Source organism: Sinocyclocheilus anshuiensis, unplaced genomic scaffold (assembly GCF_001515605.1).
Source record: "Sinocyclocheilus anshuiensis isolate Anshui unplaced genomic scaffold, SAMN03320099.WGS_v1.1 scaffold1462, whole genome shotgun sequence".
Taxonomy (NCBI): Eukaryota; Metazoa; Chordata; class Actinopteri; order Cypriniformes; family Cyprinidae; genus Sinocyclocheilus; species Sinocyclocheilus anshuiensis.
The window spans coordinates 386,311-403,578 of record NW_015558644.1 but is presented as its reverse complement, the minus strand read 5'-3'; the positions used below and the strand labels follow the sequence as shown (position 1 = coordinate 403,578).

The 17,268-nt window shown below is 34.5% G+C and overlaps 1 protein-coding gene across 1 annotated transcript in view; it reads right to left on the bottom strand.

The window, feature by feature from the left end:
* Positions 1–17,268, bottom strand: part of LOC107680931 (collagen alpha-1(XXIII) chain-like) — a 154,710-nt gene that overhangs the window by 88,780 nt on the left and 48,662 nt on the right. The window lies entirely within an intron of this gene.

Genomic DNA, 17,268 nt, shown 5'->3' with positions numbered 1-17,268 from the left:
AATTAAACAAATATTATTGGAGTACATTTTAAAATATAACACAACTTTATACAGTACTTCAAAATTTCATGTAAAATTCAATGTATTACTTGCCGTTTCTTTGTGAAATTTACTAGCAATTTCTGAGTGAAAATTCAAAGCCGGTTTGCTTTCCAGAGTAGATTATGCAATGATTTTCAACCTAATCATGCAAATCACTATTGTGTGACAACATGTACTAAACAATGGAAAACCTTGTGAATATATTTTTGACTAGACGAGGCATGAACCACATCTAACAAGAGAGAGAAGAAAACCTATTGTCATCTTCTGCTCTGTAGTTTCTGTTAGTTATAACAGAACTTAACTACTAAGATTACAAAGATTTCAAAGCTTAAAGCCTGTGTTGTTAAGCCCCTAAAATCCTTAAAAAAATAGCTGGTCTTTAGGGCTGTTGCTTTTTCTTTTCATGAATCTCTTGTCTTCTGAATCTCTCATGAATCTTGGCATCTCAACAGAGAATTTTCCATTTTGAGTTGTCTCTTTGATTGTTGAAGGATACTACAGTGGTTTTTCTTCCTCAGTGTCTGCTGGGGGGGGGGGTTACATTCCACATGTGGGACTGCAGTGGCATTAAAATAAATGCAGATGACATTAAAGATGTGCAGATTTCATCCTAAGCTTCAACAAAAAGCATTCAAATAATCAGTCATGCATGGGATATTTAAATTGTTTAAGCTGCTTTTGTTGTTTAAGGTTTGTGTCTGTATAACTTCCTTGTCTTGTCCTCTCATCATTTTTTTTTTGTTTGAGCAGACCCCCTAGCTTGTCTCATGAAAATTCTGTATAATGAATCAAAATTTTCTATACTTTGTGAAAATGATTTTTTTCAAAACCTTATATCAAAACTTTATTTTTTCAAAAATAAAGAATTATTGGAGTACGTTTAACAAGAAAATTCAGTTTCATGTTTATTTGAATGTCACTTGCTGTTTCTTTGTGATTGTTTGTGAAATATACTAGCAATCCGTGTAATAGTACACACATAGTCACCTTTATTTATATAGCGCACAATTCTACAATACACAATTCTACAATTACAAATGGTGAAAGAAGAAATTTTAAAGCACATTCTGAACCGACCGAATAAAGAAGCCATCTTTGAATCGTGGGGTATTAAGTGGACAGAAATTTATATAAGAGTTAGTCAATCAAAGAGCACGGCAAAGCAAACAGCTCCCTGCTCGCAGAAGTGGGACGGTATCAAATTCACTCGCTCACATCATTTAGCATGACAGGTCATTATGGTTCCGCTGCAGCAAGACGGCTGTACAAATAAGAAGAAAAGTTCTGATCTCTCAGTGGGTCAGCGCCTTCAAAAACACACTCTCTGCTCCCCCAAGCAAAGGTAGTGTTTGCCAGAGGGGTCCAGTAACCGCTGCTGCCCGCTTGGAACCTGAGAGGCAGCACACTGCCCAGATTCATTTAACCTGCCAATGAGTTTAGCCAATTCCCTTTACTGAAATCAGCATCAAACCAGCTGATTGCAAAACCCATATGACATCAAAAAATATGACTCTGATTTGTGGGATTTTGCCATTAATGCAAAATCCCAATGCATTAATTAATTAAAAAAATTAATTTGCCAATAAATACAAAATTAAAAATCTATTAAATACACTGTAAAAAAAAGATTTTTCAAAGTTGTAAATAAAACAAAAATTATTGGAGTACATTTTACAAGAAAATACTACTTCAGTCTTTATACTTCAAATTTTCATGTTTAATTTGATGTGTTACTTGCTTTTTTTGTAAGTAAAAATTAAGTAAATTTTTTGTGAGTAGAAAATAATTTATACACTAAATTTTTTGCAGTGTATACAATATTTAACTAAACTAAACTAAATTAAATTAAATTAAATTAATTTTAGATAATAGTTTATCAAACATATCTAATGAGTCTCTGAACAATAAACATGGGATATCTGCCTCTAATACATAAAAAAACAAAGGCAAGGTAGATATCTAGCTGCCATCTCAATGGAGTCTAAACACCTGTTTAAAACCAACTGGTTCATGTAACCACATGCATAGTCAAAACTTAAAATCGGTCTGGCATACAAACAGTTCTACGCATCCCACGTGCAACCTATTTGGGAGCGCAGCTGAATGGAAGATAACCCGACTTCACTACTCACATAATCACATGACTCAGATCAGATTCCTCAGTCTCTGCCATTGAGAGGTGCAGCAAGGAAACTGTAAGCTCATGCTGTCCACAAGCTGGATATTTTCATTTTACAGCTGAGGTCGTGTTAAAATACGCATCCCACGTGCAACCTATTTGGGAGCGCAGCTGAATGGAAGATAACCCGACTTCACTACTCACATAATCACATGACTCAGATCAGATTCCTCAGCCTCTGCCATTGAGAGGTGCAGCAAGGAAACCCTGTAAGCTCATGCTGACCACAAGCTGGATATTTTCATTTTACAGCTGAGGTCGTGTTAAAATGTGTGTGCATGTGCTTCTTTGTGTTTAATGCATACTGTACCATTATTCACATTTGTACACCCTGGGCCGAAAATGAACACATTTGGTAAAATTCAGCTTTGGCAAGTAAATAAAATGGCCAGATGGTCTGCAACTGTTCTCTGAAATGCATTGTTGAAACGGCAATGTATGGAAAGGTCTGTTTGCATGAGTTGTTTTTGTATTTAATGCATGTACTATTATTTACAAGTACAGCCGGGTTCCAAACAAAAACTTGGCTTTGGCGAGTAAATATAATGGGCAGCTGGTCTGCAACTGTTCTCTGAATTTCAATTAATTTCCTCTAAAAACTTAAAGACTTTTCTAGTCATAAAAATTATTGAGCAGAAATTTGAAATGGCAAAATGTATTATTTTTATGAAAAAATAAATAAATCTCTACAATTTTACAATTTTAGTTAAAATAATTAAAATTACACTTAGTGCAATTCTATTTCATATTTTATTTTTTATTAAAATTGCTTTTTTTTTTTATCTTGCCACCTTAGTTCAGGAGCTGAATTGCGATTTAATTACGAATGGCACACAACCCTGCAGATGTTATGCATGGCAGGAAGTCACTGACAGAAATAAATATGAAGCAGAAACAAAGAGAGGGAAGAGAAGACAAGTGAAGAGACATGCTGTAATACTTTGGGAAAAAGAACGTTTTGGCAGAGCAAGACTCAAAGGTGTTGGAAAGATTCACTCATTCTGTTTTCCAGTGCTTGATTCTGAGCCAGCTTATAAAGTCTAAGCAAAAACTAAAACATCCAAGCGCCTCAAACTTGGTAACCTTCGGTTCATCAGCGTGATGTATAGATGCAAATCCTTGAAATTATCAGTTCATTGCTCTGGATTGTAATGGTTATGTGCAGGCCATCTGTAAAATGTACGCAGAATCGTATAAAACTATGAAAATGGTGAGAGAGAAGAACATTAAACGGTGACATCATTACGCCGAGTACATCTGGAGGCAACACTGTGGCCTTGTTCAAACGGGCAATTAATCTGGTCCAGGAGTGAGTGATGAGTGGAGGTTTGCATAACAGCGTTTTATCCACCCCGGCTTTTTTCTCCTCTGCCCTCGTTTTCCTTCTCCCTCCCATCGCTCAGACAAGACTCTCATCCAAAGGGTCAGGCAATGATCCGATAAATAAAACTGCTTTATGATTTTAAGCTAAAGAGGGAAAAAAACTGATTGGAAAATTACAGAAATGTAATGATGTAATTAAACACTGAATGATCGAATGAGCATAACAATGCATATGCTGAACAATGTTTATTCCTGAGTAACATGTAATACAGGTTATAAACAACATCTGGGTGAATCTCACAAACAATCCCAACAACCTCACCTGGAAAAAACATGTTCACCACAAAATCAAAAGAAATACATAACAGAAAGTGCAAAAACAATGATTTTCTTCCTCAGTGTTTTTGTCATTTTCCAGTACTACTATCTAAATATTCTTAAATCAAGATCAATTTATTTGCACAATGACTTAAGATATTAAGTATTGTTTTCTGATTAACAAATTAAGTGAGTTTATGCTAAAAACAAGAAATATATATCTGCTAGAAAAATAAACTTAATTCAAAGGGAAAACAAGATTATATAATTGTCCCGTTGGCAGATATTTTTTCTTGTTTTAACCATAAATTCACTTAATTTTGATCAAAATTTCAGAAAACAAGACGTATCTTAATTTTGCTTTTGAGTAAATAATTCTTGATTTAAGCTTTTTTTAGATCATTTAGATAAAAACAAAACAAATATATATATATATATTTTTTTTTTTTTTGCTGTGAAGAAAATAAAAACTATTTTTAAGATGATTAAGATTCTGTTGCAGTGTAATTCTATTTGTATTATCCCAATCTCATTAAAAACCACATTATTAATGGAATAAAATAACAACTATATTTTATTTGAAGGTGTACTACAGAGCTATGGCCTTTCTATCTTCATCTGTGTTTTAAGCAATAAGTTATTCATAGAGTTGTTTTACTATATGAACTTTATGGATGAATCTGTTCAGATTTGAACACTTTTTATATACTAAATAATGGAATTTTGTTCATTTTTACTCATAATATTTATACATCGCATTTGTACTTTTACCTTCATATTTATTCTGATAACTGAAAGTAATGAGAAAACTAACAAACCTAAGTAAAACTCATTCAAAATTCATTCCAGTGGCCCCATAAATGGGCCCTGACCATGTGTGTACATGAGCAAGGAAGTGAAGTTCAAAAGTATCAAAGTCATTTGTTTCTTTACCATTTTAAGTACCAGAAACAGACCATAATAAGCCATAATGGGCAACATGCTATTCTCTAAATAAAGGCCATACATCACTGCCCCATGCTTTTAATCAACTCTTTGCAGTTTCCGGAAGTCAAACAGCCACGGATACTGTGGCTAAAGAGATGTTTGATATGATTCAGAGTGTTTACTACTGTTACTCATGTCGTAGATGACTTCAGGAAATATGAGGCACTGATTGTGTAGAACAGATTTCGGGTGTGGACTGAAAAGCTTATTGGATTATAGGTACGTTCATTTACAAATGTGAGTTTTTACATATGTGACATGTAAACTACTAACATGAGTAGTTTGTACAGCAATGAATGAAAAATGTAATCAAATTACCATCAAATACACTAAACGTGAACGCAATGTGCAGCGGCACACATTCGATGAATAAAAACCATTTTACGCCACACATGCTCTTTCATAATGTGAATTATGTACAGTACAGAGTTGCATATGGTGATATGGTAGTATCAAACTAACTTGCTTGTGAAGTGTTTAAATACATTTACATTAACGACATCTAAGTCATGAAAAAAAAGAGAAAAAATATCCAATCCCACATGCCTCATTGTGTTCAGCAGCCTACCAAGATCCTTTGGTTGAAACATACTGTAGGTCTGGATAAATAATTTACGGTCTGGGGCCCCGGTTGTGCGTCGCCTGAGACAAATCAAATTATACATTTGATGTACTATAACCAAACATTCTCAGAGGCTGTGAAAGCCTAAGATAAAAGGTTGTAAATTGTCTTTTATGTTATGCATTTGGAGGACTGATTGACGCTTTGAGAGGTGCTCAGCTGTTCTGCTCTGCTGTTCATCCAACTTTCTATTCGACGATTAAAGAGCAACACTTTATGGGCAGTTTATAACTAGTCGCCTTCTCGTTGCTATTTCTGCCAAATATATTTCTGCTCTGTATACATGATTCTAAGGTGAAGAATTGGCCAGCTGAAGTAGACAATTTTCCTGTTGACAAACCTAAACGATTTCAGTTATCATCTATAATCATTATCTGAAAACACCAGCTAAAAAAAGAGTGAATGCATGATGGAAGAAAGGAAACAGGTGGCGTAGTTTTATACAAAGCAGAGCGTGCGTCTAAAATTAGTATGGAAATACTTAATGCTTGAATCATGTCTTCATTAAACCCCAGTGCACATACAACAGGCATGTAAACCAGCCATATTTCAGACACATATGTACTGCCTTTCTTCTGTGAGCAAGTATGCACTCCCACACACAAACACATTAAGACCTAATTTAGAGTCTATGCCTCTTTTATTTCTAAATTACAACAAGAGTCGTTAAAAGTCTGTTGCGCAAATCATGATAATTGAATGCACCATTTTACAACCAGACCGAAATGGACCTAAAACAACCATCAGGAACAACAAAAACAAATTGTGCCTTTTAAATCAGCCACAATCATTTCACACGTTGTACGCAGAATTTATAAAATATATTATATAAAATATATATTATAATATTAAACGATTAATAATGTTGCCGTTTGTAACTTTTAACTGCACGTATATTTTAATTGCTAGTCTTAAAATCCCACCATCAAAATTTTAGTTATAAAAGTTTCCAAGCTCTCTGAAAAAAAGAAACTGAATTTGTACAAAACAATTGAAGTCATTGAACCATAATGAATAAACCACATGAGAATGAGCAAATGCAGCTCTCCATAAAGATCTGGATATAAATTGCAGATCAATTTTACACTCCTTAGGCTAATTATCCATACCACCCAAGGGAATATTGGAAAATTAGTAAATAATATTTTACGCACCTGTTTCTCCTCTGAAAATAACCAACAAATCTGAATGATGACCATCCAGACATCTTGCAAAAACAGTTTTTGGCTAATCCAGTTAATCCTGACCATAAATCCATAATTCAAATCCAAATCCAAATCATAAATCCATAAATCTGTCTTGAGTTAATTCTGTCCTTGGTTTGTTAAACAAGAAGCAGTAATCGTCTATAAGTTGTGTTTTAGCATCACAGTCATACCCTCAGAGAAACTATGAACAAAATAATAAGCAGCATTTGCTCTTTGAAACCAAACCACTTGAAATAGCGGTACTATAGTTGCGCTAACAACTGATGTTTTCTAACTAGAACAAGCACAGTGTTTGGTGTTTAACTACCAGTGTAAACAAGGTACTACTTCAGCTTCACACCTATTACCTTAAATTAACCAAGGAATGTATAGCAGTCATGCTTTTCAAACCCAATGATATGAAACTTGGGTTTGGTAGAAGCCATCAAATGACATGATATTTAATGGTACTACAGCTGAGCTAACAACTGAATATGTCTACTAAAATGTGTAACTAGAACTAGTAAAATGATTGGATTATCAATTATTTTACTTAAAATGACCCACCTTTACACTTTCAGAGAAATTATGAGACAAAGGAACACTTATCATTAGCACTCACAAACCAAGCCTCATGAAACATTAATGTACCCAGCATAAATAATTTTTTACTAATTTTACCATTTCATCACACTTTAGCATCACTTTCAAACCTCAGAACAAAAAACTATGAACTAATTAGCATTTGAAATGAAACCACATGACAGCGATATTACAATTTAACTAACAACTAAAGATATCTAACAACAATGGCTGGCCCTTAACTACCAGTATAAACAATGATTAGACTCCACAGGTCATTCTTTAGCTTCATGTTTATTGCTTAAAAAAAACATTAAACGAAGGCATGTGTTTCACAGTTTGCATTCACACTTTGCAAACCAAATATGAAACATACCGTTAAATTGTTAGTGGAAGCATTCAGTTCAAGTAGAACTAGTTAAAGAACTGGTGCAAATGATTATCAGTAATTTTTCTTTTAACGTCACACTTAAGCTACATCTTTGTCCCTTCTGAGAAACTTCAGGATAAAGGACTGCATAGCATTAGTGCCTTCCAAACCAAATTACATGAAATGTAGCGATACAACAACAACAACTAGATATATAACTACATGTACAGTGGTTAATATAAATTAGTGCAAATGGTCACACACGAGTTCAAATTCGAATTCAAATTTATTTGTATAGCGCTTTTCACAATACACATTGTTTCAAAGCAGCTTTACAGAAAATGCATTGGTCTATACATTACAATTTAGAGTGATCTGTTATCGGAAGTGAGTGTTAAACTACAAAACAAAAGAATGTGTAGCATTGGCTGCTGTAACTGTCCTCTGTCAATGACTTTCAGCGTTCAAGAGATTTAGTAGTTACAACCTTCATCGGGATCTACCGCTAATTGTTTGCTTTGGAGAAGTACACATCTTTTGCTACCTCAATATAAAAACACATAAGCAATTCTATGATCTAAAACACGTCATAATTAAAGCTCACGGAAGCTTGTGTTTGGCACAACAAGGCCTGGATGAACTATGTCTCCTTGTACAGTCATAAAATGTGTTTGTAGACTTTGGTGAGGAACAACAGCATTCGGGCAGGGAGGAGTTTATTATTGAACTGTACGCAACAGCGTTTGATCTCATGCTACGAAGTTCCCCGCAGCGAACTCTCTGCATCACTCAACTGACACAGCAATGCCCCATAAAATACGCTAAACTGTCAAGCTCTCATCTCCGTGTTTGTACAGCTGTCGTTTTACTACCTTTTATTTGGTTTCAAGTGTAACGCAAATTCTCTCGCTGGGCCTGTTTTGCTATGTTGTTTGACTGACGGCTTGCTGTAAAGCTATCCAAGACCATGTCCGCTGATGCTAGCTTGATCTGGCCGCGGGCCACTTTTCTAAGCATGTTTTTGCAGGTTAAAGGTGATTTCCCATTTTCCTTAAATGGACCGTCATTGGCTTTGAGTTTGTTGTTGACTTGGTGGCCGGCCAACCAGACCGCTTGCTGTTTTCACAGTAAAGAGCTTCAGTTGTACTTCGAGACAAGTTGTCTTCTGTTCTCTGACTGTAAGGTTGTGGAGGTTAAGACCACACAGAACGATTATTTGTGAAGAGATCTTATCGCACCCTTTGATTCCTTGATCTCCGAAAAATGCACCCGTAGCACTCAGTACTACTGCACCCCCTCAGCAATTTGCGGCAGATCGCCTGCCCTATACCTTGTCAGAGATTGTAATGTAGAGTTTAAGAGATGCTAATCAGCTCTGTTTTTTTTGCCAAGCTACACTAACGTCTGTGTGTCAGCCTGGCTGTCTCTCTGGTGAGACCGTGCAGACAGATGTCCCCAAACAGATGACAGGAGGAGTCGCTCTACTCCCACTGAGTTTGCCATAACTCAGCTCCTGCAGGAATGAGGAGTTTGGGGAGGCAAATGGTCTGTGACAAGATCACACCATGAGTGAGTATGTGTCTGTGTACATAGGCCTACATGTTTTTAAGGGTGAGTGAAAGGGCAATTAAGTGTTGTTTGCTAAGGCAAGCATCACTATTACTATTGCTCATTCATTTATTTTTAACATTTGGCAGTAACTTTTCCCACAACATTTGTGCTACGGACAATGCAATCAGACTTACAATTTTCCCTCAGATTTGAAGGATTATTGCAGAAAATAAGCTCTGTGACCAACAAAATTTTATGATTGTTACACATTCTGTTCAGCATGATAATCGTAACAAATTAACACAAATTATGGGAATTTTGAAGCCTACAGTAAACACAATCGGCAGAAGTAAAAAGCTAAATGTAGGCTATAAACGAACTACAGTACAACACGATGGCAATACTTTAACATCACTAAGCTTCTGACAACTTTTTCAGTCTTTATTTTTAAAAATAAATTCTACCTGAAAGTTTGATTTAGAATAGTTTGAGCGTGATTATAAATACACTGAGGCTGTAAAAGTGACTAGTGAGTAGTTGAGTTTACCTGTTCAATGTGATGACCATTATGATGATGAAGCCCCATTTAGACTCTTAAAACCACTCAGAATGCTTTAGCAACTGCACTGCAACATCCTGGCATCGTAGTGGCAAGTTTCCCACAGGCAAGCACTAACAATTTCTTCAGAAAACTTTGCTTTGTATGTCCTAGTGATCAAGTAACAAAATGAACACACGCTGTCCTCAATGAATACTTCTGCATACTTCATTTTCGACACTATTCCATTAGTCATCATTATGTTTTCAACAGAAAAAGTCTAATTTCACCACATGCTGTAGACCATGTACTCCATCAGAGAGACACGTTAGCAACGGTGCAATAAGCACTACATATTTAACAATTTGTCACGAACAGACAACACAAAGCAGCTCACTTCTTAACAGGCAATTCATTTCCTCAAAGTATGAGAAGGAGGGTATTTTTCGACAAGGTGAATAACATCACAGAAACTCTCAAAGAAGAGCCAGTCAGACAAAAAAGAACAATTGTATCCACACTCACTACAATACACTTCCATATGAAGGAGAAACACCACAAAGGCCAGACTAAGACTCGCTTTTCTCGATCAAATTAATTCCCAACATGCTTAGTTCCTGGTAAATGTCTGACAGGATCTTTTTAATTGTTATCGGAATTTTATAGTGTAAACAAACCATTACTGGGCACAAAAAACTTTTACCCAAATGCAAAAAAGTGAGTCAGAGAGCGAGTTGGCTTGCTAAATCTCAAGTATCTCAATCTAAATCTCAACTGTTATTTTTCAATTCATTTTTCACAATAACAAAATTAACACTAGATTTGTACATTTTCTGAAGAAAAGCAACCCAAAAAACCTTAGATATAGTCAGGGCCCTTCTATTGTGTAAATCTATGGGATAGATTTAGAATGTAAAAACAGAAACTCCACCCACCACTGCTCAGACGATTTCCCTTTAGTTCAAATAATATATAACTTCTATTTACACTTTATTTGAATAGCATCAGTATTTGTATGTACTGTAAACAAGATGCTATTTGTTGCTATTTACATTTGGAGTAAACAAAATATCACAAAAATTACAAAATAAACAAAAACCACAATTTACACTCAGTGTACGTAGCATCTACGTTCATTTACAATTAATGTAAATAACCACTGCTAAATATAAATATTATCAAGTTTGATTTCATGATGTTTAAAGTATATTTTTAGTTCAGTGTGCATATACTGAAACTTAAACATAGTATTCAGAAAAGGTCAAGTACTGTTGAAGAACAACAGCAGAGGGGCCCATTGTAAGACTCGTGACTCCATAAATTGTATTAATTCCCAGTGATGGACGGCAGAGAAAGAGAATGACAGACACAAAATAAAAAAATAAAAAAATAACTGAAATACCTGATGAAGAAGCAGGTGGATTGACCCAGTGAAGCCACAGCCAGTGCCATGAGAAAGAGAGAGACAAAAAGCAGAAAAAAATTACTTTGGTAAGTTAAAATCTCTTCCATGCACAAAATCTACATATGAATTTATTTGTAATTTATCACTGTAATAAATAAAAAAATAAATAGCATTACATTAACTGAAATAATGTTAATATACCAAATTATAACAATGGGTTTTTAATGTCCTGACATCCACATTCAAAACACTGGTGGTAAAAAAGAAAGCCACATGATTAATCACAAGTAGCTTTTCCAAAATTCTGAAGTACATATCAACATATAGAAGGTGCATAGCATCATACACACACACACATACACACAAATAAATAATAATAATAATAATAATAACTCATCATGGTAACAGCAGAATGCAATAAACATTAATTTAACAACATAATATGTCGACATAAACCTAATGTACATAACTAAAAAGACAAAACAAAAAATAAATACTTTTTTTCGGTGCAAAAACATCAAATGTGAGCTGTCACAGAGAATTTCTGATAATGTCAGTTTTTTGGTTTCACTGTAAATTATGATTTGTTCTTTTTCACTTCTTTCACCTGCATTTAACATTATTTTGCTGTAAAATTATTATTACCATTTTTACTGTTATTATAACCATTTTTCATAAAATGATAGATAGATAGATAGATAGATACATAGATAGATAGATAGATAGATAGATAGATAGATAGATAGAGACAGAGCAAATATGAATATGTTTGCAGTAATGCCAAGTGTGTGCCCTTTGACTGAACCCCCTCTCTCTTTTCCCCATCTCTTCTCTGCTCTGCAGGATCCTGTTTCATGAGACACTCACACACACGGCCATCAATCACATACACACTCTTCACTGTCTTCCAGCAGCTGCCCTGCCCTGAACCATCTCTCACATTGTAACACAATAGGGGAGCGTGTCAGGGGAGGGTCTGAATGTGTGCGAGCACAGTCCCGAATCGCTCTGGCCAATGCAAAGCCCTGAGATGTACAACTCTCTGCTGCTATCCAGCTTGAGTTTGTACTGCAAAAGGTTGCCAAAAAACAAACAAACAAGAACAAAAAATTGTCAAGGATCTGTCAGAACAGGAGTCACTAAGCATTCATCATAAACATGACAGATACTGTAGATTAAAGATAACATAAAATCAAAATTGACCCTAATTTGTTTCGTAATAAAAGTCCCTGGTCTTATTTTGCATCATTCATAACAGCAAGTCAGGAAAGAGTTAGCATTTTTATTGTCTTTACAAAATTAAGAAGTAAAATAAGTATATACAAAACTAAATAAGTAAAATTCAACAGTAAAATAAGTAAATTAACAAATTGGATTATTCATGACATCTTTACACTCCTGGAAGAGACCATTTTACAAAACTGTGTCATAGAGGTGTGTACACAAGGGGGAGCCTATAGACAAACACACAGGTGAGAGCAGTTTACAGGTTGTGAATGTATGTATTGGAGTTTGTATGATCTAGAAAACACAATGTTTTAATGAGAATCACTTTACTGTATATTGCAATGCAAGTTCCATGTGAATCTGACGAGTCCTACAGACCCTTCAATGCTGGACCAGACTGGTTAATGCTGTTTAGTCCTGGTCAAGCTGGTGGACAAATATAGACATGCTTTTCATCCAGCATTGACCAAGGAAGTCTTGATGGTTATGCTAGTTAAGAAGTCAGGCACACCAGCATCCCATTCTGGGGCAGTGTCATTTCCGTATCACTGAGATAACATTAATAGTTTTTTTATATATATATATATTTTAAGTCTTAATATTTTAAATAAGTTTTTTTTTAAATAACATTTTCTGTTTTAATTTCTAGTTAAAGTTTTAGTAATTTTGTTGTGTGTTTTTGTCATTTTTAGTAGTTTTCTTTTTTAAGTGTATATGTGACCCTGGACCACAAAACCAGTCTTAAGTGTCAATTTTTCAAAATTGGGATTTATACATCAAGCTGAATAAATAAGCTTTCCATTGATGTATGGTTTGTTAGGATAGGACAATATTTGGTCGAGATCTGGAATCTGATCGAGAAAATCTGGAATCTGAGGGTGCAAAAAAATCTAAATATTGAGAAAATCGCCTTTAAAGTTGTCCAAATGAAGTCATTAGTAATGCATATTACTAATCAGAAATTAAGTTTTAATATATTTACAGTAGGAAATTTACAAAATATCTTCATGGAACATGATCTTTACTTAATATCCTAATGATTTTTGGCATAAAAGAAAAATCTATAATTTTGACCCATACAATGTATTTTTGGCTATTGCTACAAATATACCCCAGCGACTTAAGACTGCTTTTGTGCTCCAGGGTCACATATAGTTTTTGAATTAGTTTTAATCTTATTTATTTTAGTGCACCAAGTTAAACTAAATTTAAATGAAAAATGCTGCCTTGGCAACTACCTGAGTACAAGTTTTCAGTTAATTTCAGTGAGTTTATTTTTATTTCAAGTAACAAAAATGTTTTTATGGTTTATGGTTTTAGTTTTAGTTCACTATAATAACCCTTTTCTGCATGGGGACCACAAAAATCCTTTTCTTAATCAGTATTTTTGTCTTGTGTTCCAGAAAAAGCATTCCAGTAAAAACGTTCCAGTAAAGAATACTTAAAACAAGATACATTTACTTAAAAAGCAAAATTTCATAAGATATTAAGAAAAAAACAACAAAACTTTACAAGGTTTTTGATGGATGTTTTTCTTTCTTTGTTTTGTTTTTTTGCAGTGCAGCATCCAAAACACAAAACATTTTGTGCTATTCATTTCACCAGAGTTGTTCACAAAACCTCATTATTTTCTCTCTATTTATTTTAAAACTTGATTAGTTGTTCATTCTGCTTCATTACATGACAATTATTTCTGACATTGTGTATTTTTCCTTAATTTGGCTTCTCGCTCTTTTCCAGAGTGTTGTGGGCTCTGCGGTCAAACATTATCAAGCAAACGTCTCACAGCTATAGAGAAGATGAACCTCACATCCAAATCAAACACCATTATTGTTTATTCAGGATCTAACTTCCCCCCTCCTTTCTTTCGTATCCTGTTCGGTCTACCCCCAAATTCCCATGATACCTACTCTTTGACATCTCCTGCTTTCTGCAAGCCTTCAAATCTTTCTTTCCACTCGGCATCCCACCCCTGGACTGCGTTCTTCTGCACTCTCTCTGTCCAACACTGACTTTTATGTGTTTATCTTTGAAGGGCTTCTGCAGACCCAGCTGGACGACTCTGATGTGAAGGTCCATATGACCACCTCTGACTCCAGAGGGTCTCTGGCACACTTTCTGACACGGCCCATAATGAAAGCCCACACGATAATCTGCATGCAGTGACATGAGCCTTTGTGTCAGTGATGTGGAAGACACAATGGAAAGCCCAATTTGCATTCAGTTTTTAGAGATTTATTGAACCCAGACTAAATTCAGTTCACAACCTGAAAATCTGTTTTTGTAAATGTAAAATGCATACCGGGCAAAATTTCAACCTGAAATGGAACGTTTCTAAATTTGAAGGTCCTTGACTTAAGACTTGTGCAGACATTTTAAGTTTGGGTTTCCACAAGACTTCTTTTAAAAAAGAAGGCTTTGTGTTTTGAATAAATTCTTTGCAAAATTCTGTGTTTTCTATTGTATTTATGGTGTCTATAAAGTAAACCCCGGGATCTACTCACTGTTCACATACTGATTGCACTTTTGCTCTCTTTCCTATCATTTGTATTCCATTGTAATATTGCATGTCAAAATTGTTTAATACATCGTCAGGACATTAACAGCATAATATGCCAAACATCTTTTTTCTTTCTCTTTGTGTTTTGTGATTATTAACATCTTGTCTTCATCAGAAGCTGATCAGTAATGCTCAGTGATTGTGTCAGTGATGTGAAATACCCAGTGGTTTTAGAGATTTATTGAACTCAGATTCAATTCATAACCTGAAAATCTGCTTTTTGTAAATGTAAATTGAATCCTAGGCAAAATTTCAACCTGAAATGAATGTTGATCGATGTTGAGGCCCTTCATTTTAAAGTACTTGACTAAAGACTTGTGGGTTTGGGTTTCCACAAGACTGATTTAAAAAAAGAAGGATTTGTCATACACAGAATAATTGTAAAGTTCTTTGCAAAATTCAATTTTTTCTGGAATTGTAATTATGGTGTCCATACTGGAAAAAAAATAGACATGGAAACAATTTTCATTCAGAAATTGCTAGTAAGTTTCACAATGAATCATAAAGAAATGGCATGTAATACATTGAATTAAAAGTAAAATATTGAAGTAGAAGACTGTAATAGTATTTTCTTGTAAAACATACTCCAATAATCTTACAGAGTATTAAGTAAAGCCCTGAATCTACTCTCTTTCACATACCGATTCCACTTTTGCTCTCTTCCCCGTTATTTCCAGTCCTCACCACTGTCTTTATCATTAAAAGTGTCAAAAAGCTTAAAAATAAAAGAATGAACTCTCATTATTGCAAACTAAACCCCAACAGGGTCATCTTAAAAATTAAAGAATTAAATCTCATTATTGCAAACTAAACCCCAACAGGGTGATCAGAAACATGGCGTAAAGTGCTGACAATTGTTTCCCATTGTAATATTGCACGTCAAAAATGTTCAATACATCATCAGGACATTAACGACATAATATGCATGAAAAGCTCCCTAGTAAAAACATCTTTTTTTCTTTCTCTTTATTATTTAGTCATTATAAACATCTTGTCTTCATCAGAAGCTGACCAGCAATGCTCAAGCATTAACATATGGATGGAATAGACGTCTGAATTACCATAAAATGAATAACTATTAAAAACATTTGTTTTTGGATAAGCAGCAACTTTTTATTATTATTTTCCACTAATAAATATATAGCCCCTAAACTGTCTAAAAAACTGCTTGTGAAATGTAAAAAAAAAATAACATTAGCCACAAATTTGATAATTTAAACTAATATCTCCTTCAGTTCATATGCTTGTCAATGTTAAACAAACTTTCCACTACAAAACACAACCATAAGCACAGAGCAACAGAACGAGAAAGCAAAACAGGCAGGCAGACAGCAAAGTTCAATCTGTCCGTATTTCTTCCTTGACTTCTACCTTCATCTCTCAACCTTTCATCAACTGCCCCGTTTGCATCTTCAATTTCAGAATATCCTATAGTGTGATGTAAATCACAGCCATGCATCATTATTCCCCCCCTCAGAAATTGAATTATCTGCTCAGCTCAGGAACAGCAGTGCTGCGTATATCTGGTATCATTCTATTTTAGCTGTGTTTTAACCACACATGGATCATCAAGACTTCAATGCAGAACACTTTGAACATGCTCCCCATCTGAAGTTGCAACTAATTCAAGCCAGAGACTATTATAAAAACGCACACCCTGTACATATGCATACACAAAACCAATTACAAACCACTGGACTGAGCTATGAAGCCATGCAATTGCATGACCAAATATGGGCGTTTCTTCAACTAAGGGCCTGTGGACATTTAATAAACTCCCTTAAAACACACTTTTCCCAATTTGACTGGTTTAATTAATTTATCTGCTAGCTCCAAAAGTAAACATACAAGAGATGATGTTTTCTCAATCCTTCTGACTGAACAACTGTCATTTCCACCACATCTCAAAGTATGAATTGTATTAAGACTGTGATGCAAACGGCAGATGTAGAAATGACATTTTAAACATTTGTGGAATAAAAGACTCTTTTGCCTTGCTAAAACTACTTTTATATGTCCTAAATATACATAATGAAATCAAATTTTCACAATTTTTTGCATAATACGACAACAGCAGTATGCTACACAGTATTAAAACAAATTATATTTGCCTTTATTTTTTTACTTTTTTGACAAATCACGTAACTTCACTGTCACTGCCAATTTTGAAAAAACTTTATTTGTGCAAAATTGTTGGAGAACTGTTGGAACAGTTTAGATTATCATGTTTTTAAGATTGTTTTTAAAAATTTGAAAATTAAAAGTAAAACTCCGGGTTTTGGACAATGATCAAAGAAAATGCATGAAATGTTTTTTTCAATAATATGACAAAATTACAGCTTTACTGGAAATGCAACAGTAAAATTAATAAAAT